This window comes from Rana temporaria, chromosome 3, assembly GCF_905171775.1.
Source record: "Rana temporaria chromosome 3, aRanTem1.1, whole genome shotgun sequence".
Classification (NCBI taxonomy): domain Eukaryota; kingdom Metazoa; phylum Chordata; class Amphibia; order Anura; family Ranidae; genus Rana; species Rana temporaria.
Genome location: NC_053491.1, coordinates 106,730,182 through 106,752,515, shown reverse-complemented (window position 1 = coordinate 106,752,515; position 22,334 = coordinate 106,730,182). Strand labels below are relative to the sequence as shown.

The window sequence follows — 22,334 nt, the reverse complement described above, 5'->3', positions numbered from 1 at the left end:
CAACACTGATGCTTTTGCACAATGCAGAAGCAAGCATATGTAAAGCTGTAACAGGTGTATAGGAGCCAGCTGGCGAAAATTTTCCCACCGCTGCCTCCAACACTGTCTCCGGGTCCTCTTCACGTCTTTCAAACTTTGCTAGAGACATTGGGAGTTGAAGGAGCCAGGCTGTTTTGAGCCTTGGACAGTGATGGCTGTATTAAAGCCAAGAGTTGTCAGAAATTACAGTTGCAGAAAGCTCTGCCTTAGTCAAGTAGGCCACTAGTTACGTGCCGGAAATAGAGCTAGAATCAGATGTAGAAACTGTTAAAATAATGGTCCTGCTCTAGTGCTAAAGACACCAACAAAAATTGGGACGTTAGAGAGGGGTAGGGTTACAGGATTCCTCCCTGTGGGCATGTCCTCAAAAGCGTTGCCAATCACTTGACGGTACTATAGCCTACAAAGCCTGGGTCCTGTACTGTAGATTTGTACTTTACACAGTGAAATCATGTTTGGGTACTGCTAAATATTGACAATGATTACACAACACATGCTGATTTAACTGCCAATAAAAATCAAATGCCATATATATTCTGGGGGTAGTCCATGCTAATCTCATTCTCCTACCAAATATCGGATAGGCCTGGAAGAAATAGATTGCTTCAGTGCCTACACATTTGCCAATTAAACTGACCAAGGTTTCAGCGCTGAAGTAAAGTGATCTATGAGCTGGAATTATTGTAAAATAACTATGGCTATACCATGGTGCACTGTTGCCAAGGCCAACATTAACAGTTGCCAGCACCTAGACTTCAGAGAAAATTGAAAGCTGGAGTTTAACCATAAAAAACAGCTTTAGGGAGGTAACTCGTCTATAATGAAGCATGTCCCATTTTGTGAAGGCAAGCTGGATTCTGTAGAAATCTTCACTGCAAGGATGCGCTATACTCTGGTTTTTGACTTTCCGGCATTGCAGGGGTTAAAGTGCAACTAAGCTTTAAAGTGGATATAAACCAGATTCATGAAATTTGAGCTGGGCACATATCTACAGTGTTTTCTTATCGATCTTCAAAGCCCCATGGCTTATTTCTGTACCGTTCTTCTGTTGGCATAAATTGTGACAAGTTCTGTCAACTGATAAAACTAGCCTGAAAATTGTGTGAGGGCGGGTGCTATAATTAGATTAGCAGAGAGCTAGTCAATTCACAGCACAGCTCCAATCAGCTGTCTCACAGTGTATGGCAAGTCTCCCCTGCTTGAACAGGAAGAGAAACATGTTAACAGGACATGCACTATATAAATGCTGAAGACAGCAAATATACATGTAAAACTTGTGTAGGAAGATTTGTTTCATCTCCGTCATCTGAGGCTGTTCAATTCACTGGGTATATGTGTTTTACATCCACTTTAAGCATTAAATTGCAAGCAGGCGGCTTTTTATTGCAGAAGAGACATGCAATGTATTTCCTGAAAAAAAAAAAAAAAACACTTGCCTACCGAATGCACAAAGTTGTGCATGCACAAGTCGTGGGAATGCCGATGCTCGTGACCGGCGGTCTCGATTACCGTCACTCACGAGCAATCTCCCAAAACGAGAGGCAGAACTGGGGTGTGTGTGTGTGTGTGTAATATATATATATATATATATATATATATATATATATATATATATATATATACACACACACACACACATTATATATATATATATATATATATATATATATATATATATATATATACACACACACACACACACACATATACACACACATATACACACACATATACACACACATATACACACACACATCCCTGTTCTGTGAGCTAAGGAAATGCAGACCGTGAGTTCCTAATAGCTAGGAACCACGATCTGTAATTTGATAGGTCAGTCCCATCCCCCTTCCGTTAGAATACACATTAGGGAACACAATTAACCCCTTCATCGCCCCTAGTGTTAACCCCTTCCCTGGCAGTGACATTTTTACAGTAATCAGAGCATTTTTATAGCACTGATCGCTGTATAAAAGCCAATGGTCCCAAAAATGTGTCAAAAGTGCCGATGTGTCTGACATGTCGCAGTCTCGATAAACAGATGGCCGCCATTACTAGCAAAAAATAAATAAAAATGCTATAAATCTATCCCATATTTTTTTTAGACACTAACTTTTGCACAAACCAATCAATATACGCGTATTGCGATTTTTTTAACCAAAAACATGTAGAAAAATACATATTGGCCTAAACTGAGAAAAAAAATTGTTTATTAAAAAATAAAAAGGGAATATTTATTGTAGAAGTGTACAAAATAGTGTTTTCTTGAAAAAAAAAATAGTTTATATCGCAAAAAATCGTAGAGATGATCAAATACCACCAAAATCTATTTGTGGGGGGGGGGGAAAGGACGTAAATTTTGTTTGGGTACAGCACCGCACAATTGTCAGTTAAAGCGACGCAGTGCCGAATTGCAAAAAAATGGCCCAGTCATTGGGCAACCAAATCTTTCAGGCTGAAGTGGTTAATTCTGAGCAATTTCACCAAGCCATTTTCAGTAACATCTATCTCATCAGCAGTGCGTTAATACATGCCATACTTTCAGAAATTGGTGTAATTAGTAAAAGCACCAGCAGCTTTAGAAACAGGCCTGCAGGCCTTTTTTTCACAAAAAAACAAACAAACCGTTTTAACAGGGTAAAAAGTTAAATCACAAAAAGCAATACAAGTTGGCTTGGAGCCATTACAGAGAAGACATAAGCAGCATCCTCCAAAATAGAAGGCTCAATTTTCATGCAACTTAAGTGTATTTACTCTTGAAACACTAAAACAGCATCCAGCTTCATAAATCTCATTTTTTTTAGTAGCTTCTAAAAGAACTGAATTTGACAGTTTCTTCTGCTGCCAAAACATTTCAGCAAAAAAAAAAAAAAGTTTCAACTACAGCTGAAACATGTATATTTCCTCACAAAAGAACTATGCATGAAATTTAATTAATGCTAAATAGCTTGTATTTTCACACTTTTACAGACGAATATTGAGATGATTAATCTTTGCCATTTGAAGCAAAGGAGGAAAAAAATAGAACTAAAGAAAATAAATCTATACCATATAACAGAGGCTACCTTCTAAAAATGAGTTGCCTGCCTGTGCCTGGCCTCTGTACTTTTAGGCTCCATGCACACTTGTTGCAATGTAGGAACATGTGCAAAAATGTGCTGCTCTTTTGCAGACATGCAACAGTGCCATTAATTTAGAGACACCCCCACACATCTTGCCAACATGAAAGCATTTTTCAAAACGCATTGTTCCACTGTACCATGTGTTTTGGTGCTGGATGATTTTTAACCACTTGAAGACTGGACTGTTTGCTTCTCTTCCAGTTCAGGCCACTTTTCTTAGGCTGGCCAGACAGTTCAAACCCTGTGTGGGCAGGCTAAATGTACCAAGTTTAACATTGGATCAACTTGGGTACAACCAGCCTGCTGGAATTACTTGGTTATTGTTAGCGGCTGCTATAGCTGTTCGCAATAATCACTGTCTTCTCCCAGCAAGGACAGTTTGCCACGCCTCCTGGCAGGAGAATACAATGGCTTGGAAGGAGGAATTTCCCTGTCAGCACTGTGTTGACTGTCTATAGCAGGAATATGCAATCAGAGGACCTCCAGCTGTTGCAGAACTACAAGTCCCATGAGGCATAGCAAGACTGACAGCCACAAGCATGACACCCAGAGGCATGATGAAACTTGTAGTTTTTCAACAGCTGGAGGTCCGCTAATTGTATATCCCTGGTCTATAGCTTGCCTTCGTTTCGGCTATAAAACTTTTTAAAGAGCACCTTATATACACATTTTTACAAATTAGGGCATTCCATTGCGATTAAACAGTGCACAGTGTACTCATGTGATCTTTGCTCCAGCTGCCGAATTATCTTAAGCATAATGAGTGAAACATACATATGGCATCACTAAACTACTGTACCAGTTAGGAGCTCTGTGGGCCCTTAAAGCCACTTCAGTTGTTGTCTATATCCCTTCGTTAAAGCTAATGATTTCTCAAACTTTGCTAGGGGAAAACATGAAGAAAAAAAAAAAAAAAAAGCTTGCATTTTCTAGTAAATACTCCTGGTGGATAAAGCGGGAATGATCACACGTGTTCCTCTAGGAGCCATCATTATGATATTTGCGTTAAGGGTGGTATACTTAAAAACATGGTTAACGTGCATCTTGCCTTTAACGTCTTAAATAAAGCTTACATTTTCATTACTTGACAAGTTATGATATTCAGAGATCTAGAGTTTTTTTTATATTTGGCTAGGAGCCTCATGTAAAATTGTAATTAGTACTCTAGTTCGAACATAATCAACTTGCAACATCTGGTCACTATCTTGCAGCCTCATAAGATCTCTGGTGCAAAATTCTGCTGCTTTCGAATGTGTAAACAAAACTGACACCAAGCCCTCGTTCACATTGGAGCGATTTGGCATGCGATTTGACATGTCAAATTGCATGACAAATCAGCGGCAATTGCCAGTAATGGAACCGGCGCAACGTGGTGCTGTGCCGATTCCCAAAAGTAGGTTCTGTACTACTTTTGGTGACTTCGGGTTGAGATTTCCATTGGCATCTGTGCAGCAACCCGTACAGCTGTCTCTGAAATAGAAAATGTGGGAATCAAATCGTGCAGCTGAACGCGATTTCATTCACTGTCAGCGTGAACTAGGGCAAACCAGATTTCTGTAACGCAAGATGACTTTTTGCACTTTATTGGATTATTTACTTTTGTCCTAGTTTGTTTCTTATAGCATTTAAACATTTCACTCAGCTCTGCATGAGGCCTGTCTTTTAGACTCAATAAGAAAAGCATGGTTTACCCTCTGTCACCAATAAGTCTCAGAAATTACAAGAAAAAAAATAAACTCAAGGACTCTTGTCGTGAGATATGCTGACTAATTCCCAACAGTATAAAAAACAGCTGAGGCCATTAAAAAGATAAATTATTGTATCAGTCCCTCTAGTGGATTCTGTTACTATGAAGAATCTAAAACCCCATTGTGAAAGTGATCGCTGGAAAAATGTTACCACTGAAACTTAAAAACGATCGTAAGGTGTTTTTTTTTTGCCCTAATAGAACAGAAAAAAATAAAAACGCAACATGTGTATTGTGTGTTACCCCAACATTTCATATTCCCAATATGTGCCTGCTGTATCATGTACTTGTATGAAAGTATCCTGTTCTTTGTATTGCTTCCTTTGTTTAAAATCTCTGGTGTTCCTGCCAGTCCCTCTGCTTTCATATTAAAAACTGACCACACCAAGCATAAGAGCACAGCCTAGTCACAGTTCTCTACCTATGCTGGAAACTCAGCCTGCTCTCCCTCAATGATCAGACTTGTGTCCCTCGCCTCCAAGCTTTTTACTGGGAAGCTCAGTGTACCGTTACTTCACTTATGCAGCTGAAGACAAGGGAAACAGAAGGAATGTGGTAATGTCTATAATAATAAAAAAGGGGGGGGGGGTTGGAGTATTTATAACTTATCTTTTCACAAACGTTTTGCCTTTCATTTGTATTTTAAACTGAATAGGTTCTTTTAAAAGGTGATTGTTTACAATCACTAAAAGACTGCTGCATCAGGTGGAGAGAAAGTGCATATAAGGATATTTTAATTTAATTAGATAAAGGGCTCCTGTGATGGTGAAGATAAACCATAATAGCTGTGCCTCGCTTACCAATGTCCTGGGATATTTCAGGTCAGGATTTGTGAGGCATGTAAAAAGCCTACATCTAAAGCAAGAGAATTATTTAATCTTGGCCAAAGCTGCACAGATTGTATTCATCTACAGACATCCCTTATCGGCATAGGCAGATTTTTGGTAAAGGTGAACTATGCCTTTAACTATTATAACAATTACTACACTGTGGTAGCCAACTCATCTGTTCCAGCAAGGTACCAAGTAATCCTCACAATGCACCTCTATAGCATGTTCTGCATGTGCCCAAGAACAAAGCGGTTGCCAACAGTTTTTTTTCCCACATCATACATATTCAAATTTGCATGGGAACTGTAACACGTGTCCATACAAAAAGTCATTGGCTCACATTTCTTTCGTTACCCTTCAAAAGCGGTAGCATCCCTCTACACAGACTGCCTGTCATGAACCTGGGCTGCAGGGAAAAAGAACTGCAGACAAAGCAGCTCATCATGGCCTATTTTTTAATACAAGGTGCACATTCTGCTTCAGTCTGCAAATGTCTGATATGCTCTGGAAGAAAGGAGTGAATGCATGAATTAACTCTTCATAATCAAGTCAAAGCTTTTCAGGCTTCCAAAACAATCTGTCCAAAAGTGCAGGACAAATGTCAAGCCTAAGGCCCCTTTCACATTGAGGAGTTTTTCAGGCGGTAAAGCGCTAAAAATAGCGCTGATATACCGCCTGAAAAACTCCTGCACTGCAGACTCAATGTGAAAGCCCGAGGGCTTTCACACTGAGGCGATGCGCTGGCGGGAGACAAAAAAATCTCCTGTCAGCAGCATCTTTGGAGCGGTGAGAGGAGCGGCATGTATACCGCTCCTTCACCGCTCCTTCCCATTGAAAACAATGGGAACCGCGGCAATACCGCCCGCAATGCGCCTCTATAGAGGCGCATTGCGGGCGATATTAACTCTTTATCGGCCGCTAGCGGGGGTTAATACCGCACCGCTAGCGGCCGATACCCGCGGCAATTCCGGCGGTATAGCGCCGCTATTTTTAGCGGCGTTATACCGCCACCGCAGCTCCCGCCCCAGTCTGAAAGGGGCCTAAGGTGTACTGTTTCCATGTAGCTAGAACTGCTTATAACTGTCCCAAAACATAAGATATATGCAAATGTTAATTTAGAACTTTGCCAAATTTACCTCTACAACGCATATTGCATATCCACAAATGTACAAAACAATTATCTACTGGTTTGGAAGAAACCTAGAGGGTCATGGCAGTCAATGGGGTGTAATGGAGCAGACACCGCAAGGGAAATTCATAAAGGGTGTTCGATACCCCTTGGAATTCCTTTGGGTCATCACAATGAAATTGCTGATGTTTGTGACCAATTCATGCGCCTGTCAGGTACATGAAACTGTCCTAACTCACCACTGGGCATTCCCAACCAGTTACCCTCACCTACACACATAGTGGGCTGCATTTTATGTATGTGCCATCAAGGATTGTGATGCAAGACAAACCAGGAACTCTCAAATAGTATTGTCAGGGTTCCCATCTCCTGTGATCTGCAGAACACCCCTCCCCTTATATGCAAGGAGGAATGAGGAGAAGGTGACTGTTCTGTAGTCCCAACACTTCTTGTCCCAAGGTAAAAATGCTGCTCCTCCACAGATACAGTACGTGAGTGAACACTGTCACCCTAGGACAGCAGTGTCACTAGCAATATTACATGCACAAATTAAAATGCATACATGGGGGTTGTTTTACTTGCAAACGAATATGTAATTTTGTCCAGCCAGACAAGAGAACCAGGAGGTTGGTATCCGGACTTCTTTACTGAAGTTACCCAATTACAGCTGGGATATGTTCCTGCTTCTAATCGGTTAAAGCAGAATTAACCCCCCAATTTTGAATAGCATATGGGAGGATTATCCCCCTCCCCTCTTAATTTAAACAAGAAATGTAAATCTACCCTAGGAAGGGAAATGTAAGTTACGGAGAAAAGGTGTTTCCACTGAAGATTTATCACCAATCTAGGTTTCCACAACCACACAAAATAAAAATAAAAAAATTGTCACAGGGACAGAAAAGTGAGGTAAAATCTTCTGTACAGGGGCACAGACCGCAAAACGAATGTTACAGGGGTGTTATGCGGTCCAAAAAGCTTAAAACTATTTTTTTCCGTTGGCTGGAGTTTTTTTTTTTTTACCTGTTAAAACTTGTATACGCGCCTAAGGTACCCAGCAGATAGGGACTTCACATTTTACTCTAACCCCCATAATGTATTTACAAGAATAGACTACTCGTTTTGCTCAGACGCTCTCGTCCCACTTATCAGATGTTGACATTCATGACATTGTGATATCTGACCATGCCCCTGTAATGGCCAAGCTTGATGACCCTGACTTGCACACAAATCCCAAAATATGGCGCTTCCCTTCCTACCTCCACAACTCTGACTTCCAGCAACATATGAGAAATGCATGGTCGGAATACACCTCGACTAATGCGTTACACTCCGACAACCCCAATCTATTCTGGGAAGCAGGTAAAGCTTTCCTTAGGGGCTGTATAATATCTTATGCCGCCTCTTACAAAAGAAACACCCTCAGGAACTATAAATTGGCCAATTCACGACTACACCTCGCCCAACGATCCCTTTACACTGACGACTGACAGCAGGAAGGCTTGGTTTACGGCTAAGCAGTCCTTTGGCACGTGGGCTGCGACTCTCGAACTGACCCAAAAGGCACACCTGGATGTGACTCTCCACAAATTTGGCAACAAAGCAGGCAAGTTACTCTCTAGACCATGGGTCTTCAAACTACGGCCCTCCAGTTGTTCAGGAACTACAATTCCCATCATGCCTAGTCATGTCTGTGAATGTCAGTGCATTACAAGGCCTCATGGGATGTGTAGTTCTACAACAGCTGGAGGGCCGTAGTTTGAGGATCCCTGCTCTAGACTGTGTAAGGGCCCGAATCGCCCGACCCACATTACCGCCCTCAGGGACTCGTCGGGTAACGTTAAAACCACCCAAAAAGACATAAATGATGCTATGCTTCACTTATATGCCTCCCTTTACGCTCCCATAGATGTACCAACTGTGCTTGACTTCCTTCAAAAAAAAAGGCCCTCACTCAAATCTCTCCGTCCCAACTGGAAGCTCTGAATGCTCCCATCTCCCCTCCTGAAATACACACCGTTATTAGGAACCTTGACCCATCTAAAGCCCCCAGTCCAGACGGTTTCACAGGTGAATTTTACAAATCTCTGCACACGCTCCCTACACCCACCCTTCACAAAGTCTATCAACATATTTGGTCAGGTGGCTCCTACCTACCCACAGGCAACCAAGCAAATAGTTAAACTTCTGGCGAAAAAGGGGAAAGACCCTCTAGAGCAAGGATATGCAATTAGCCCACCTATCAGCCTACCTAATATCAGAACTTACAATTTAGCCTGCCTACTAAGGACTGGTTTGGACTGGGTAGCCCGGTCATCTCGCTACTCCAACTTCCCCTTAGAAACCGCAATGGTCCACCCTCTCTCCCTGGTTGCCCTCCTCCACTGCCAGTGGAAATCCATCCCTCCACCCCTTCAACACAACTTCTTGCTTCGTGACACGGTCATCGCATGGAGAGAAGTTAGAAAAGGCCTCAAACTATCACCCTTTATATCTCGCCACCTCCCAACCTGAGCTTCCTCCCAGGCCTGGAAAATCAGCCGTACCTCACGTGGCAACAAAAGGGACTTAAAGCGGTAGTTCACCCTCTCGTACTTGATTTTACCATCGAGACAGGCATTGTAGCGCGAGCTACAGTATGCCTGTCCCGATTCTTTTAACCCCGTACTCACCTCGTAGTCGTCCATTGTAGATTTCGGCTCCCGCGGGGAATGGGCGTGCCTATGGAGAGGGAGGATGATTGACGGCCGGCCCTGGCACGTCACTCTCCCCGAAGACAGCCGGAGTAGGTCTCGGCTGTTCACGGCGCGTGCGCACAGGCTATGCGCACGCGTCGTGAAGACCAAGCCTATTTCGGCTATTTCCGGAGAAGCGTGACGCGCCAGAGCCGGCCGTCAATCATCCTCCGTCTCCAGAGGCACGCCCATTCCCCGGTATCTTCGATGGACGACTACAAGGTGAGTATGGGGGGAAAAAATTCGGGACAGGCATACTGTAGCTCGCGCTACAATGCCTGATTTAAAGGTAAAAGAAAAAAAATTATTTTTTTTCCCGTCGATAGGGTGAACCCCCGCTTTAAGGCATTTTTCTCGCTATGCGACCCGCAAACTGGCCGCCCCATCGGCTTTCAAACCCTAGCCGTCAAGATTTCTCACACCCCCCGTCGCATATCTTCCAATACGGACAATGTGTCATTCCTGAAAAATGCCTGTAGAGAGGACTGCAAAAGATTCAAAGTATCTCTCATTGACACCCTCCTCTCTCAGGGCTCTTACAAAATTTCCTACATTTACCTACCTCTTGTCCTGAAAACTACTCCTCCCCTAGCGTCCTCGTCAGCTGCAAACTGGTCTAAACTTCCCAGACACCTAGCTGGTGGACAAGCTTCTTCATGGTCTCAACACCGTCCACAAATTGACCCCCAAGGAGATATGGAGGGGAAAACCAACTGAAAAATGGTCCACCGGGCCCACATTCCCTTTCTGCCAAACAGGCCCAAACTGTCCCAGCTTGCCCCGTGTCACCACCCCAGGCCTTCGCTGACCCATCGCTTCTAGTCATGTACTTGCATCTCCGCTTTTTGGGATCAAGTCCTGTCATACATTTTCGAAGTGACTCTGCTAAAATTGCCCAAAGACCCTCTACTTCTCATTTTTGGCCACTGGGACCCCCATCTGCTACCATGGTCACTTCTACCCGCCCCCTCCGGCAAGGACTGGATTCTGATATGCCTCTTGCTCGCCAGAAGATCCATCCTGAAGAACTGGATATCCAACGTTTGCCCAAGTACCCCCCCCCCTCCCCCAACTCAAAAAGGAATTACTGCATTTACTTTACAAGGACAAGCTCAATGCGGACTTAACACATGAGCGGACCAAAACACGCTTCTATCGCAAATGGAAACCCTTCATGGACTCAGCACTCCTACAGATATGGCGAATTTCGAAAAGCTCTTATTCTTATATCACAGCTCTCCCCCCCTGCCTCTTCTGGCCCCGTTCTCTCCAACTTGACAGTACAACAAGGAAAGGGATCCAACTCCTGACAAGGCACCTGGGGGCCAACCCCTTCTGGACACCAATTTCCCTTACCCCCAATACACCGTGACAAAAGGGACTGTCACCTTCACATCTGCAGCCAAGGCCTTGCTGTCTACCCTACTTCTACATCAACAACTTGCCCTTGGTGCTCACGCCCTCCCCCACCTTTCTTGAATCATTGTTTGAGTTCCCTTTCAGGATCACTAGGGTCAATCCCATGCCTCAGATCCATCCAGTTTACTTTGTTTTCTTCCTTTTCGATTTGTCGAATCCGACGGCTGTTAATGCTTATAGTATGACTGTCCCTGATCTCGACCCCACCTTGGGGACTCAGGTTCAATATCCCTAGACTACAATACTCGTTATTACGCTTTGTTTTTTCTTTTTTCGTATTCTCCGTTTTCTTTTCTTCCTGTACGCAATATTTAAAAAAGTTTTACGGATGTTTGTCATTTTTATACTCTGTATGAAACTTATTTCAATAAAAAATATATATAAAAAAAACACTTGTATACAAATTCAACTTAAAAGTGAAAGTCTTGCTTTTTTTGTGCAAGAACATGTTATACATACCTGCTCTGTGTAGGGGTTTTGCACAGAGCAGTCCAGACCCTCTTCTCGGGTCCCTCGCTGGTGCTTCTGACCCCTCCCTCCTGCCGAGTGACCCCCACAGCATGCAGCTTGCTATGGGGGCACCTGAGCAGCTACTGTGTTCAAACACACAGCTGCAGCCTGGCCCGCCCCCTCATTGGCTCACTGACAGCCACGGGAGCCAAAAGTGCTGTGCTAGTCTCAGACAATGAGGGAGGTTCCCAGACAGCTGAGCCTATTGTGCAACATCGCTGGATCGAAATGGGATCAGGAAAGTATGAGGGGCTGGGGAAGCTTTGGCGCACAGGGTTTTTTATTTTAGCGCATATAGATCCACTTAAACCTACAGAACCTTTTGTTTGTAACCTGTATACATGTTTGCAAAAACTTAATGTATTTTCCCAGCTTTAGCATTCAGTCTGTTTATTTTCAAGACTTTATAGGACCATTTGAATGCAGGGAAATTGACAACACATAGGGTTTTTTTTTTTGCTACATGAAAGGTTACCTTGCTAGATATAACTAAAGTGATGTATATAATGTGATATACAAGAGCTTATAAAATTCCTAAAGCTTATAGGCCTCTTGCAACAGCATATGAAGCATATGAGGCAGAATTATGTTAGCCGTGCAGTGAATATTCTATCTTCAGAGGTCACTAGAGACCTTAGGAATGCAGCTCATGACAAAGTGTACACAGGCTGCCTGAGGGACACACATTGCCCTAGATGTCCACATATCAGAGCGTGACTGACAGCTCTAGACAAATTAAAGGGGTTGCGAGGAGGGGTGACTGTCCTCCAAGCAACTCTTTCTTCTCAGCCACGTGGGAAGGTGTTAACCATATGTCCACAGTACAGACAATCTGTCCTCTATCTGTTCAGTGTTTAGGGATTTCAAGCTACAATAAGGCATTCTGTGCACGCTGGCCTCCAGATCATGTTCTGCTGGAATACTACTGGGCCTAGTAACCCTGAACATTCACTGTTGACTGTTTTACTGCAAGACTGGACCAGCTAGGAATTCCCTCTACTTTATGAATTTATACTTATTTAAAGTCACCATCTGGCTATGGTATTTTCTGCTTTACCAGTGAGTCTTTTAGGAATTGAAGGTAATCAGTTCTGTCTGGCTAAACAAGAATCTTACAACTTATAAAGTGGCCTTCTGTAATTGATACATGTACCCAAATGCTGCCAACAGAACCTGGAGCTGAAAACTTTAAAACTTACATTTAAATAAAAACGACTAGAGAATTGATTTAATGCAATGTGCCGTTATTGACCAGCTCGCTAAAACCTAGATGCACAAAACAAATGTTCTACAATTCCATTTTCTATAGAAAAATTGTACTTTTCTGTTGACTACAAGCATCCAAAGTTATATGTGCAGGCTGATGCTATGCATACTGGCCGGGGAGCTGTAAAGGATGCAGCGGCTTACTCTTAAACTGCGAATAGCCAGTTAAAGGAGAAAAATGCATTTAAAAATGCATCTAAAAATGCATCAAGCACCTGTGTTTCTGGTGCTGGTCTATTACACGCAAAAAGCAATCTGCTGCGGGGGGGAAAAACTGACTATTCATGGCGCTTACAATCTAAAGGGAGGGGGAGGTGGTACAAAAAGTAATAGCTGCAGGGGATGATCTGATGGAGGTGACTCAGGTACAGTTGGAGTAAGCTTCCCCGAATAAGTGAGTTTTCAGGGATCACCTAAAGGCAAACAGGGTAGTAGCTAACGGGGAAAACTGGGGTAGCAAGTTCCAGAGGCTGGGGGAGGCTCTGGAGAATTTCTGGAGGTGAGCATGGGAGGAGGCAACAAGGGAGCTAGAGAGCAGGAGGTCCTGGGAGGCGCGGAAAGGACAATTTGGGCGATATCTGCAGATGAGGTTGGTGTTGGGGCAATGTTGTGGATGGCCTTGTATGTTGGTTAGTATATTGAATGTTATACGGTGGGGTAGAGTAAGCCAGTGAAGAGATTGGCAGAGAGCCAGATCGGTTAGTAAGGTTTATTAGTCTAGCATCAGCATTCAGAATAGACTGAAGGGGGATAGCCTGTATAAAGGTAGGCCAGTAAAGAATGATTTGAAGTAGTCAAGGTGGGAAATAACCAAGGAGTGATTAAAGTGGTAGTAGAAAACTCCCCAATAGACCGCAAACAAAAACCTTAAAGATTTAACGTTGCAAACCTTTTTTGCTGCAGTTGGGCACGCAATTTTCTACATTCTAAATAATTGTGTTCGTTTATCAGAAATTACTAGGTCATCCAATTAGCAGATTGCAAGGTTTGTTCATTTAGGAGTCGTCCATAAAAAAAAAAGTATAAACTAGAAATACAAGTCACGGGACCGCACCTAATCATAAAACCATGAAATACAGTTTATCAGGCTGCCATTAGATAATACTACCCACATCTAGTGTTCAGATCCCTGTGCTAGGGGAAATTCTATAAGCGGTTACAGAGATAATCAAAACGTTACCAAAACTAATAAAACTACTTGTTTTTTTAACTCCAAAATCAGTATTAACCTGGGCAATGAAACACTGCCCATGAGGAATGCAGCTTAAAGAGAACAAATCCTATAAAAGTGTGTTTATCAATGAGCTCTATTGATCAGAGATGCTGGGAGAAAAATGGAGCAGATTTTATCTCCCAAGGTGCCCTTCTTAACCATTCTACATCCATATCACAAATTCAGTTCAATAAATAAATGGCGATTTCGCATTTAAATTTTAAACTCACTTCAGCAGGGGAATTTGGGAACTTAACCACCAAGGGGCTTTACATGTGTCTATTATAATTACTATAGTGATCTACTGTTTTAAGTGGTGTAAACTGTGCACAGGGTTAACTTAAGTGTTTTATGTCATGGGCAATTCAGGACCATGCAGCCACAAACACTCCCTACAAACGCTTTAACACCTTTTTTTTTAAGGCAGCACCAATCAATCTGAACTAAAAAAGGCACATAAAAAACCAGTACCTACAAACTGAGTAAATCCCTGTGTCCTGAAGCAATTTACTTATGTTATGTTAGCTTTGTAAACATGCTTGCATTCAGGTCATCTGCAGCAAACCTAAAATTAAATCTTTATAGAGTATGGAAAGCAAATAAAATTTCACTTTTGTATGGAAATGTATGAAAATTTTAATTACTGTCAGATTATTGCGGTCTTGTCCCTGTTGGGGTAACAATCTGAGGGGAGAAGCATTGGTGTTCTAGCCTTCCCAGGATGCCTCCTTGAGGCTCTGGCTACAGTGCCTTACTCAACCTGGAAGGAAACCAGTAGTATTAAAGCGGAGGTTCACCCTTTAAAACATTTTTTGACATCACACAAAGTCGCGACATCCTACCGACACAATGACTGTTTTTTTTTGTCAGCACATACCTCTTAATCCCGATTTTCACCTCACGGCGATCCCGCGGGAGTGGGCGTTCCCAAGCACTGCCTGTGATTGACAGGCTTACGAACGGCGCATACTGCGCGTCACAGGTTGCTGAAAAACCCGAACGTCGGTGCGGCTCTATACGGCGCCTGCGCACCGACGTTCGGGTTCTGTCGGCAACCTGTGACGCGCAGTATGCAGTGCTTGGGAACGCCCACTCCCGCGGGATCGCCGTGAGGTGAAAATCGGGATTAAGAGGTATGTGCTGACAAAAAAAACAGCGGCATTGTGACGGTAGGATGGCGCGACTTTGTGTGATGTCAAAAAATGTTTTAGAGGGTGAAGCTCCGCTTTAAGTAAAAACAAAATAAATAGTTAATTATTTGTTATCCGCATGTAGAACTGTAGATTTAGATTTTTAGTGAAAGGGAAGAAAGGTCTGCTTTAAACTGATATAGAATTGAAAATACATTTTAGTCATTTTGTTTTGGCTAGAGTGGGGGGGATGTTTGGAGCCACTGTCAGGATTTTATTGCCATTTGTATTCAGTTCTAGTTGAATTCCTTTATGTCAGAAGTCAGGACTGGAAGGAATATTAACCACGTGCCAATCACGCTATAGCTGAATGACAGCTACAGCATGGCTGGTTAGTTCTGGGAGGCCATATGACGGCCTCCTGTTATTAAACACGCCATAGGCAGCACGCTCTGATCAGTGTCTGGAGCACACTGCTCATCACAGATTGAGGTAAAGAGCCAATCACAATGTAAATAGAAGCTGCTTATTAACACTCCTTTCCTCATGCTGACAGCCGGTAACTGGCTGCTCCAAAAGAAACATGTACACCGATTATCGGTGCAGTCCCACCGGTGCTGCCAATGTGTCTCCAGTGCACAACAGTTGCGAAAAATTACCTGTTTTCCAAATTTTTTGTCTATTCGTTCAACAAAAAAAAAACAGTGATAATACCAAAGAAAGCTTTATTTGTGTGAAAACAAATTTTAAATTAAATTTGGGTACAGTGTTGCATGACCGTGCAATTGTCAATGTGTGACCTGGGCAGGAAGGGGGTAAAGGTGCTTAGTGGGCAAGTAGGCAAGTGGCTAAATATCACCAACAGGGGCAAGCACAATTTTTTTTTTTTTTGTAAAATGAGGAAGGGTTACAACTGATGTTTTTGATTTCAGTGTCTTTTGTCCCAGTGACACTGTAACCACCATGTTTTGTACAAACAACCTGGTTTTGTTTGTACAAGAGCTAGTAGAAAGTTAATATAGTTGCAGTCATTGTGGCCATTTTGACTTCTAGCAAGTGAATGTATCTGCCTGTGCTTTACTAGAACTCTGGGTATGCTTCCAGGAAAATGCAAGACTGTATATCAGAGGGAAGGCACTGGTGATGTAGCCAAGATGTATCTGTGGGGCCTTGGCTATATTAGTTCCCAACTCAACCAGGAAGTAGACAAATATTAATGGCACCTAAAAACTCATTGAATGAATGAATGAAAAATGAATGAAAAATGTATAAAGCGCGGCACATGAGAACTGAATCGCTTCTGGGCGCTAGTTGTTCGTGTCTCATGCCATCAAAAGAGCAGAGTCTTGATCTGTCTTCTGAAAGTCAGGTGGTTTTCCTCCAACCGAATGCTGGTTGGTAAAGCGTTCCATAGTCTAGGACCTTGAAAGGCAAACCTTCTTTCTCCTTTAGACTTGTATTTGGTTTTTGGTACCTTGACCAGATTTTGGTCGGTGGATCGCAGAACGCGATTCGAGTTGTGAGGTTCTATCTTGTCGCAAAGATAGTGCGGAGCCTTCCCATGGATGCACTTATGTGTCAGGCAGAGTGCCTTGAATGCAATTCTGTCTTTTACTGGCAGCCAGTGAAGGGTTCTCAACGAAGGTGAGATTGATTCCCATTTTTTTTGATTCCCGGGAGATTTGGTACTTTGGGAGTCCGAGGTAGAGGGCGTTCGCATAGTCCAATCTGGAATTCATTAAGAAATTACCTTAGTGCTATCGGGTTTGTAATGCAATATACCCCTCTCCCACCTCTGAGTGTGCTGACTGATGCTAGTAAATACATAAAGTGTGCTAATGAAAATCCCAGTAATCTGGACAGAGCCATTTAACAAGAGTAACTCTATTTTTGTTGAGGGGGGAGAGACACATTCCCCTATGGGTGATTTATGTACATTGCAAGGTTTTTAATACATTTTGTTGCAGATTTCTACCTTTTGTTATTCTGAAAGAATAGCCGTCTATGTGCTGAGTAAATCTGCAATTTAAAAGTTACCTTTTCAATCTGCAGCGCTCTAATTTTCTGTAAAGTGTAATGCAATACCTGAAGGTGTTCTGTACACAGAATGTGTGCAGAACACCCCCCAGATATGCAATTTCCTGCTTTTGTTATTGGCTTACTGATTTTTCCAGAATTCTGCACTAAGATGAAGATTTTGAGCACCCCCTGCAACAAAAATACAATTTTTGGTTGGATACGCTCAGAGTAAAATCACGTCTAAAGGGATGCAGACCCTGCAACTTGCCTCAGTGCCATTCAGGTGCAGCAGCAGAGTGATCCTTATAAAACTACTCCCATACAATGCAACTTGTGTCGCAATTGTACATGCCTATATATTTATTTTTTAACTTGAAAATGTTTTTCCCCACAAAAATGGAAGCTACCCTTTAAATGTGTATTTTTTTTTTAGATAGTCTATTGTAGGTTTTATTAACTTGCACCACACTTAAGTCATTATTTATTTCAAGCACTAACACACAAGAACAGCAATGAAGGAGGGAGATTCATGGAAGACATCTAAATCAATAGCCATTTAAATTAGTTGTAAAAAAAAAAAGAATGGATTTCTCATATTAAAAACACAGCTAGACTTTGATACAACTTTTTTTAATTTACTTAATTCATCCAACATCCAGTGATCCAACCAGAGCTATACAAAATGTCACTATTAAGAAAAAGATTATTCTCTGTAACCAATCCTACCATGAACATTGGGTAGGATACACCAACAGCAAGTACAGTGAAAGGCTATATATTCCACAGCAGAAAGCCTTTCATAGCAACCATGTTCTGTAGTGTTACTATTGCAGTGCTTGTTTCATTATCAAAGGGCCATTAAAATAAGCTGTCAATATCAAAAACGTTTTGAAAAATATAAATCAAAAATTACGTGATTAGATAATGATTAGAAACGGACCATGCCAATTTTGCAAGGCAACAATGAAGTGAGATGTTTAACACTTTGGGACAAAATGTTCATATCTGATAAGGTCCCAGAATTCTAGGGGAGGGACTTAGGAAAATATGAAAGATGTTAAACAGCAGCTGTCAAACCTCATAAGTGCTATGCACTGGAAACCAAACTGAAAGAGGGTGCTGCTGTCACACTGGTCATATCTATCAACTACAGATTAAAAAAAAAAAAGGTGCATGGCCAGTATTCAATCGTGTTAACAGTTGTAAATGAACCCCCATAAGAATTGCATGCCCTTTACATCACAGTTTAATATGCAAGGGAACGAAAAGAAAAAAAAAAAGTTCTGTGCAGTATAAAGTTCACACAGCTAGAGGCACCTCTGATGGGCAAACTAGTGTGGCATTTGCGGGTACCTTCCTACACACATTCAAACGATTGCTAGAATTGGCTGATGCACTGGTCAACAGGAATGTGCTGCACTACCAAAACAAGCGGAAGTGCTGCATGCAAGTAAGCAAGATCTGGGTTTAATGCATGACAGGACCTGTATTGCTTCTGCATGTATATGCAAGAGTCTCTGCAAATTATACCGACAGATTTATTTAGATTTAATGACCGAGCAGATTTATGTCACTACAATTCAAAAACAATTACTATGAGGGCAATATTATCTACACACAACTAAGCTGGAAATGCTACCCATGCAGAAAAGCTGCAACTTTTCTAATTAGTCCCAAAGATTCCGCCTTTCTTTCTCATTGTTCCCTACCAGCAGTTTTAAACTCTCCAACATGAACAGCACAATGCAGTGTCAGAGCCTGACAAAAGTGCTGGTTTGCTTTATTATTAGTGTCAGAGTAGGTTCATGCTCGCACGTCGGGTACAAAGCTCAATAAAGAGAGATTGACTGATTAGGACGTATCCAGCAATTAGTGCTAAATTAGAAACATACAACCTCAATTTATGTACAATATGTTCAATCTTTCCCGTAAACTCTTGGCAATAGCCAGCTTTCTGCTGCACAGACATTTTTACAATTTAAGCTGTATGTTGGAGGAAAAGCGGATCATTCATACGAACATTGAACACTGATCTATTCGCCATCTAACTTGGTACAAAGAATGAGCCACAAACTCTACCTTGGTTTTCCCTAGACCGCTGAAGTTGTAACTGCTGCGGTTTCTTTTCCTAATTTGAGTTTACTGGGAAAACCGGCAACTAAAAATGCGGTGACAAGGTGATTCAAGGAGCTCTCCTAGATGACTGGGCATTTCTGCAATGCATTAGCTAAATGAAATGGGACCCATTTTCATCCATTCTTAACCCCTCCCGGTGAGTCTGCCTTAGATCTGTGCCATGCAGATGTTTTAAAAACTGCATCATGACTTTTGCAACACAAGGACAGATGGTCAGAACAAGTCACTCTACTGCTTCACACTGCCAACGGCGGCACAAAGATTATAGCACATGCATTAGGAAAATTGCTGGAGTCAGTAGCAGATAACAAATACTTGAGCACACTTAATCGCGCAAACGTAATAGTCTTGAGACCTGTATAAAATATCACCTTCACTAACTTCCTTCATTAACTCTTGCAGCACTTTTAAGCCTTAGGGCAATGTGTGCCATTCTACCATGCATTTAATCACTTGAGCTTCAGAAGGTTTTACCCACTTCCTGACCAGGCCATTTTTGTGATATGGCACTGCGTTGCTTTAGCCAACAATTGTGCGGTCGTGCAACGCTGTACCCAAATAAAATTGATGTCTTTCCCACAAATAGTTTTCTTTTGTTAGCATTTGATCACCTCTGCAGTTTTTATTTTTTGCACTATAAACCAAAAAGACCATTTTGAATAATAAAAAATAAAGCGTATATTGATTGGTTTGCACAAAAGTTAGAGTACAAAAACTATGGGATTAAAGGGGTTGTAAAAGGAAAAAATGTTTTTTCATAATAAGCATCCTTTACCTGCAGACATTCCTCTTTTCACTTCCTCATTGATTGTTTTTGCTCAGAAGTTGAAGACTGCTGCGGACGGCGCTGGACTCCAGGACAGGTAAGTGTCCCAATATTAAAAGTCAGCAGCTGCAGTATTTGTAGCTGCTGGCTTTTATTTTTTCATGGCACATCCGCTTTAACTAGTTTAGCAGAATAATGAACCTTAAACTGCTTTCTACAAATAAGCAAAGTGAAAAACTTTTTTTTTTTATATAACATTTAACTAAAATGAGTTTCAAAAGGGTTAGATTGGCTTAATAAAGCACACGGCTAAGGTGGTCTGCCTTTGGGCTCCCTTAAATTGATTTTGTAGATCAGGGGTGCCCAATTTTTTTGAAGAGTGAGAGCGACTTGGTAACGGGGCGGATGACAGGTTTGTGTCCACTCTGCATATGTAGAGCAGACAGCTCACTCTACTTGTAGCTGGCCAGCTAGAACCTGTCCTAGGTTGCTAATATAACCTACATGTATATACAGCTAAACCTGCTAATAACCTAAATGTAATGGACATGTTTATATGTGATAGACAAAACAAAGTTATTCACTGTGATTTTATGCTTGAATGTCATAATAATTCTATGTTGTGTTCACAGAGGCAAAAGAAAAAATATGCCTTTAAGAATCGTTTATTTATAGGACAGTGAAGGTAAGCTCAAATCACACAGATTTCATACCAGAAAGCATAGTTAAGCTCTTGTGACTCATCAGTAGCCTTGGCCAATCACAGCTAATCTCACATGGAGCAGAGTCTTGACCTATCACAGCCACCTTTGCATCCATTCTGTCTGGGAGGTTCCTAATACTTTACATGTGCTGCATTCATTCCACATGAAGACAGAGCAGACATACAGAGTTCAGTTTTATGGAAGCAAGGGCCTAAATAGGTACGTTGCAAAAGTTATATATATGTTCTTATTGTAAATAGTGTGATCAGAACTGTATACTGATCTAGTTGTGTGTTCACTTGTAGTTCCACCGAACTAAGCCAACGAACTAAGCCATCAAACAGTCATCTAACCATATTCAGTCATTCAAACTAAGTCACATCCATCCATCCACTTTAACAAGCTAACAAACCCTGGAAACCAAGTTGCAAACCACTGTCATACCTTCCAGAGAAATCCGAGAATGCTTTGATAACTTACAGAGAGAGAGAGAGTATAAATACTAAAGAAATATATCCAACATTTTATGTTGAATGACCAGATTGAATATTTGAACCGCCATTTTGTGATACTTATTCAACACGTGTTTGTACATTGACTGTCTGCTGCAAAGCAGCAGTGTTATCTATGAAGAAAAGTGAAGTTAATAAAGAAATTACTTTAAGCATTTGGTGTGCTCTTTAAACCTTACTGCTTCCATAGAACGGCAATAAAGGAATTTCAGTAATAGACAGTGTTGTTGGACTGAAAGTCAGAGATATCACAATTCTTCTAATGCCACAGCGCATGAGGCACTTTATAGTGTTGTGCCTGCCACACTACTCAATGGGCCCTCCAGTCCTATCCGCTCCGACAGAAGGGGACAAGGGGACAGATCCCCTTCTGTTCTTTTAAGCAGAGCGGATCAGATTGGGGATGGGCCGTCTGTTTATTTCTGCCGCTCTATAGAGGTGAATGGACAGGCCGTTTTGGTCCGCATTAAAGACAGGCAGGCAGATCAGATTGGACGGATCATGTGAAAGGGCCCCAAGGCTGCTTTCACACTGATGTACTGCAGTTTACCTGCACCTCAATCTTCACTTCTTCCTCAGCATTCCTGCAGGTATCGCTGGCTACCGCCGGCAAATGCTGCTGTGCCCCCCCCCCATGGCTACCATGGCAACTGCTGCTGTATCTCGCGCCCCCCCCAAGACAGCTACTGCTGTCCCCCCCAGGCAGTGACAGCCGGCATCATCCAGAGCAGATACTGCTGGTGTGTCCTCTTGCAAGTATCCCTGGTCTGTCCCAGATAAACAGGTTCCTGACCCACCATTCCCGAGCATTAGTGCGACAGGAGCCGGTGCTAGAGTAAGCATACGGCTGCAGTAGAGAGCAGATATTTCCTGTATCACGTCAACTCCTGTCCCAGGAGGAGTACATTTGGTATTACTCCGCCTGTGACAGGATCTCAGCTCTGGTCTTCACACTGTTGCTAGGGGATGGTGGGTCGGAAAACTAATCTGGGTTTTGCCAACCACCATCCAAGAGTAGGAGGTGGCAGGCAGCAGTTGGGCACCCCTACTTTAGGCAGAACCA

The 22,334-nt window shown here is 42.3% G+C and overlaps 1 protein-coding gene across 1 annotated transcript in view; it reads right to left on the bottom strand.

Annotated features, from left to right (window-relative positions):
* The window catches only part of SND1 (staphylococcal nuclease and tudor domain containing 1), a 701,900-nt gene that overhangs the window by 554,744 nt on the left and 124,822 nt on the right, over nucleotides 1-22,334 (bottom strand). The window lies entirely within an intron of this gene.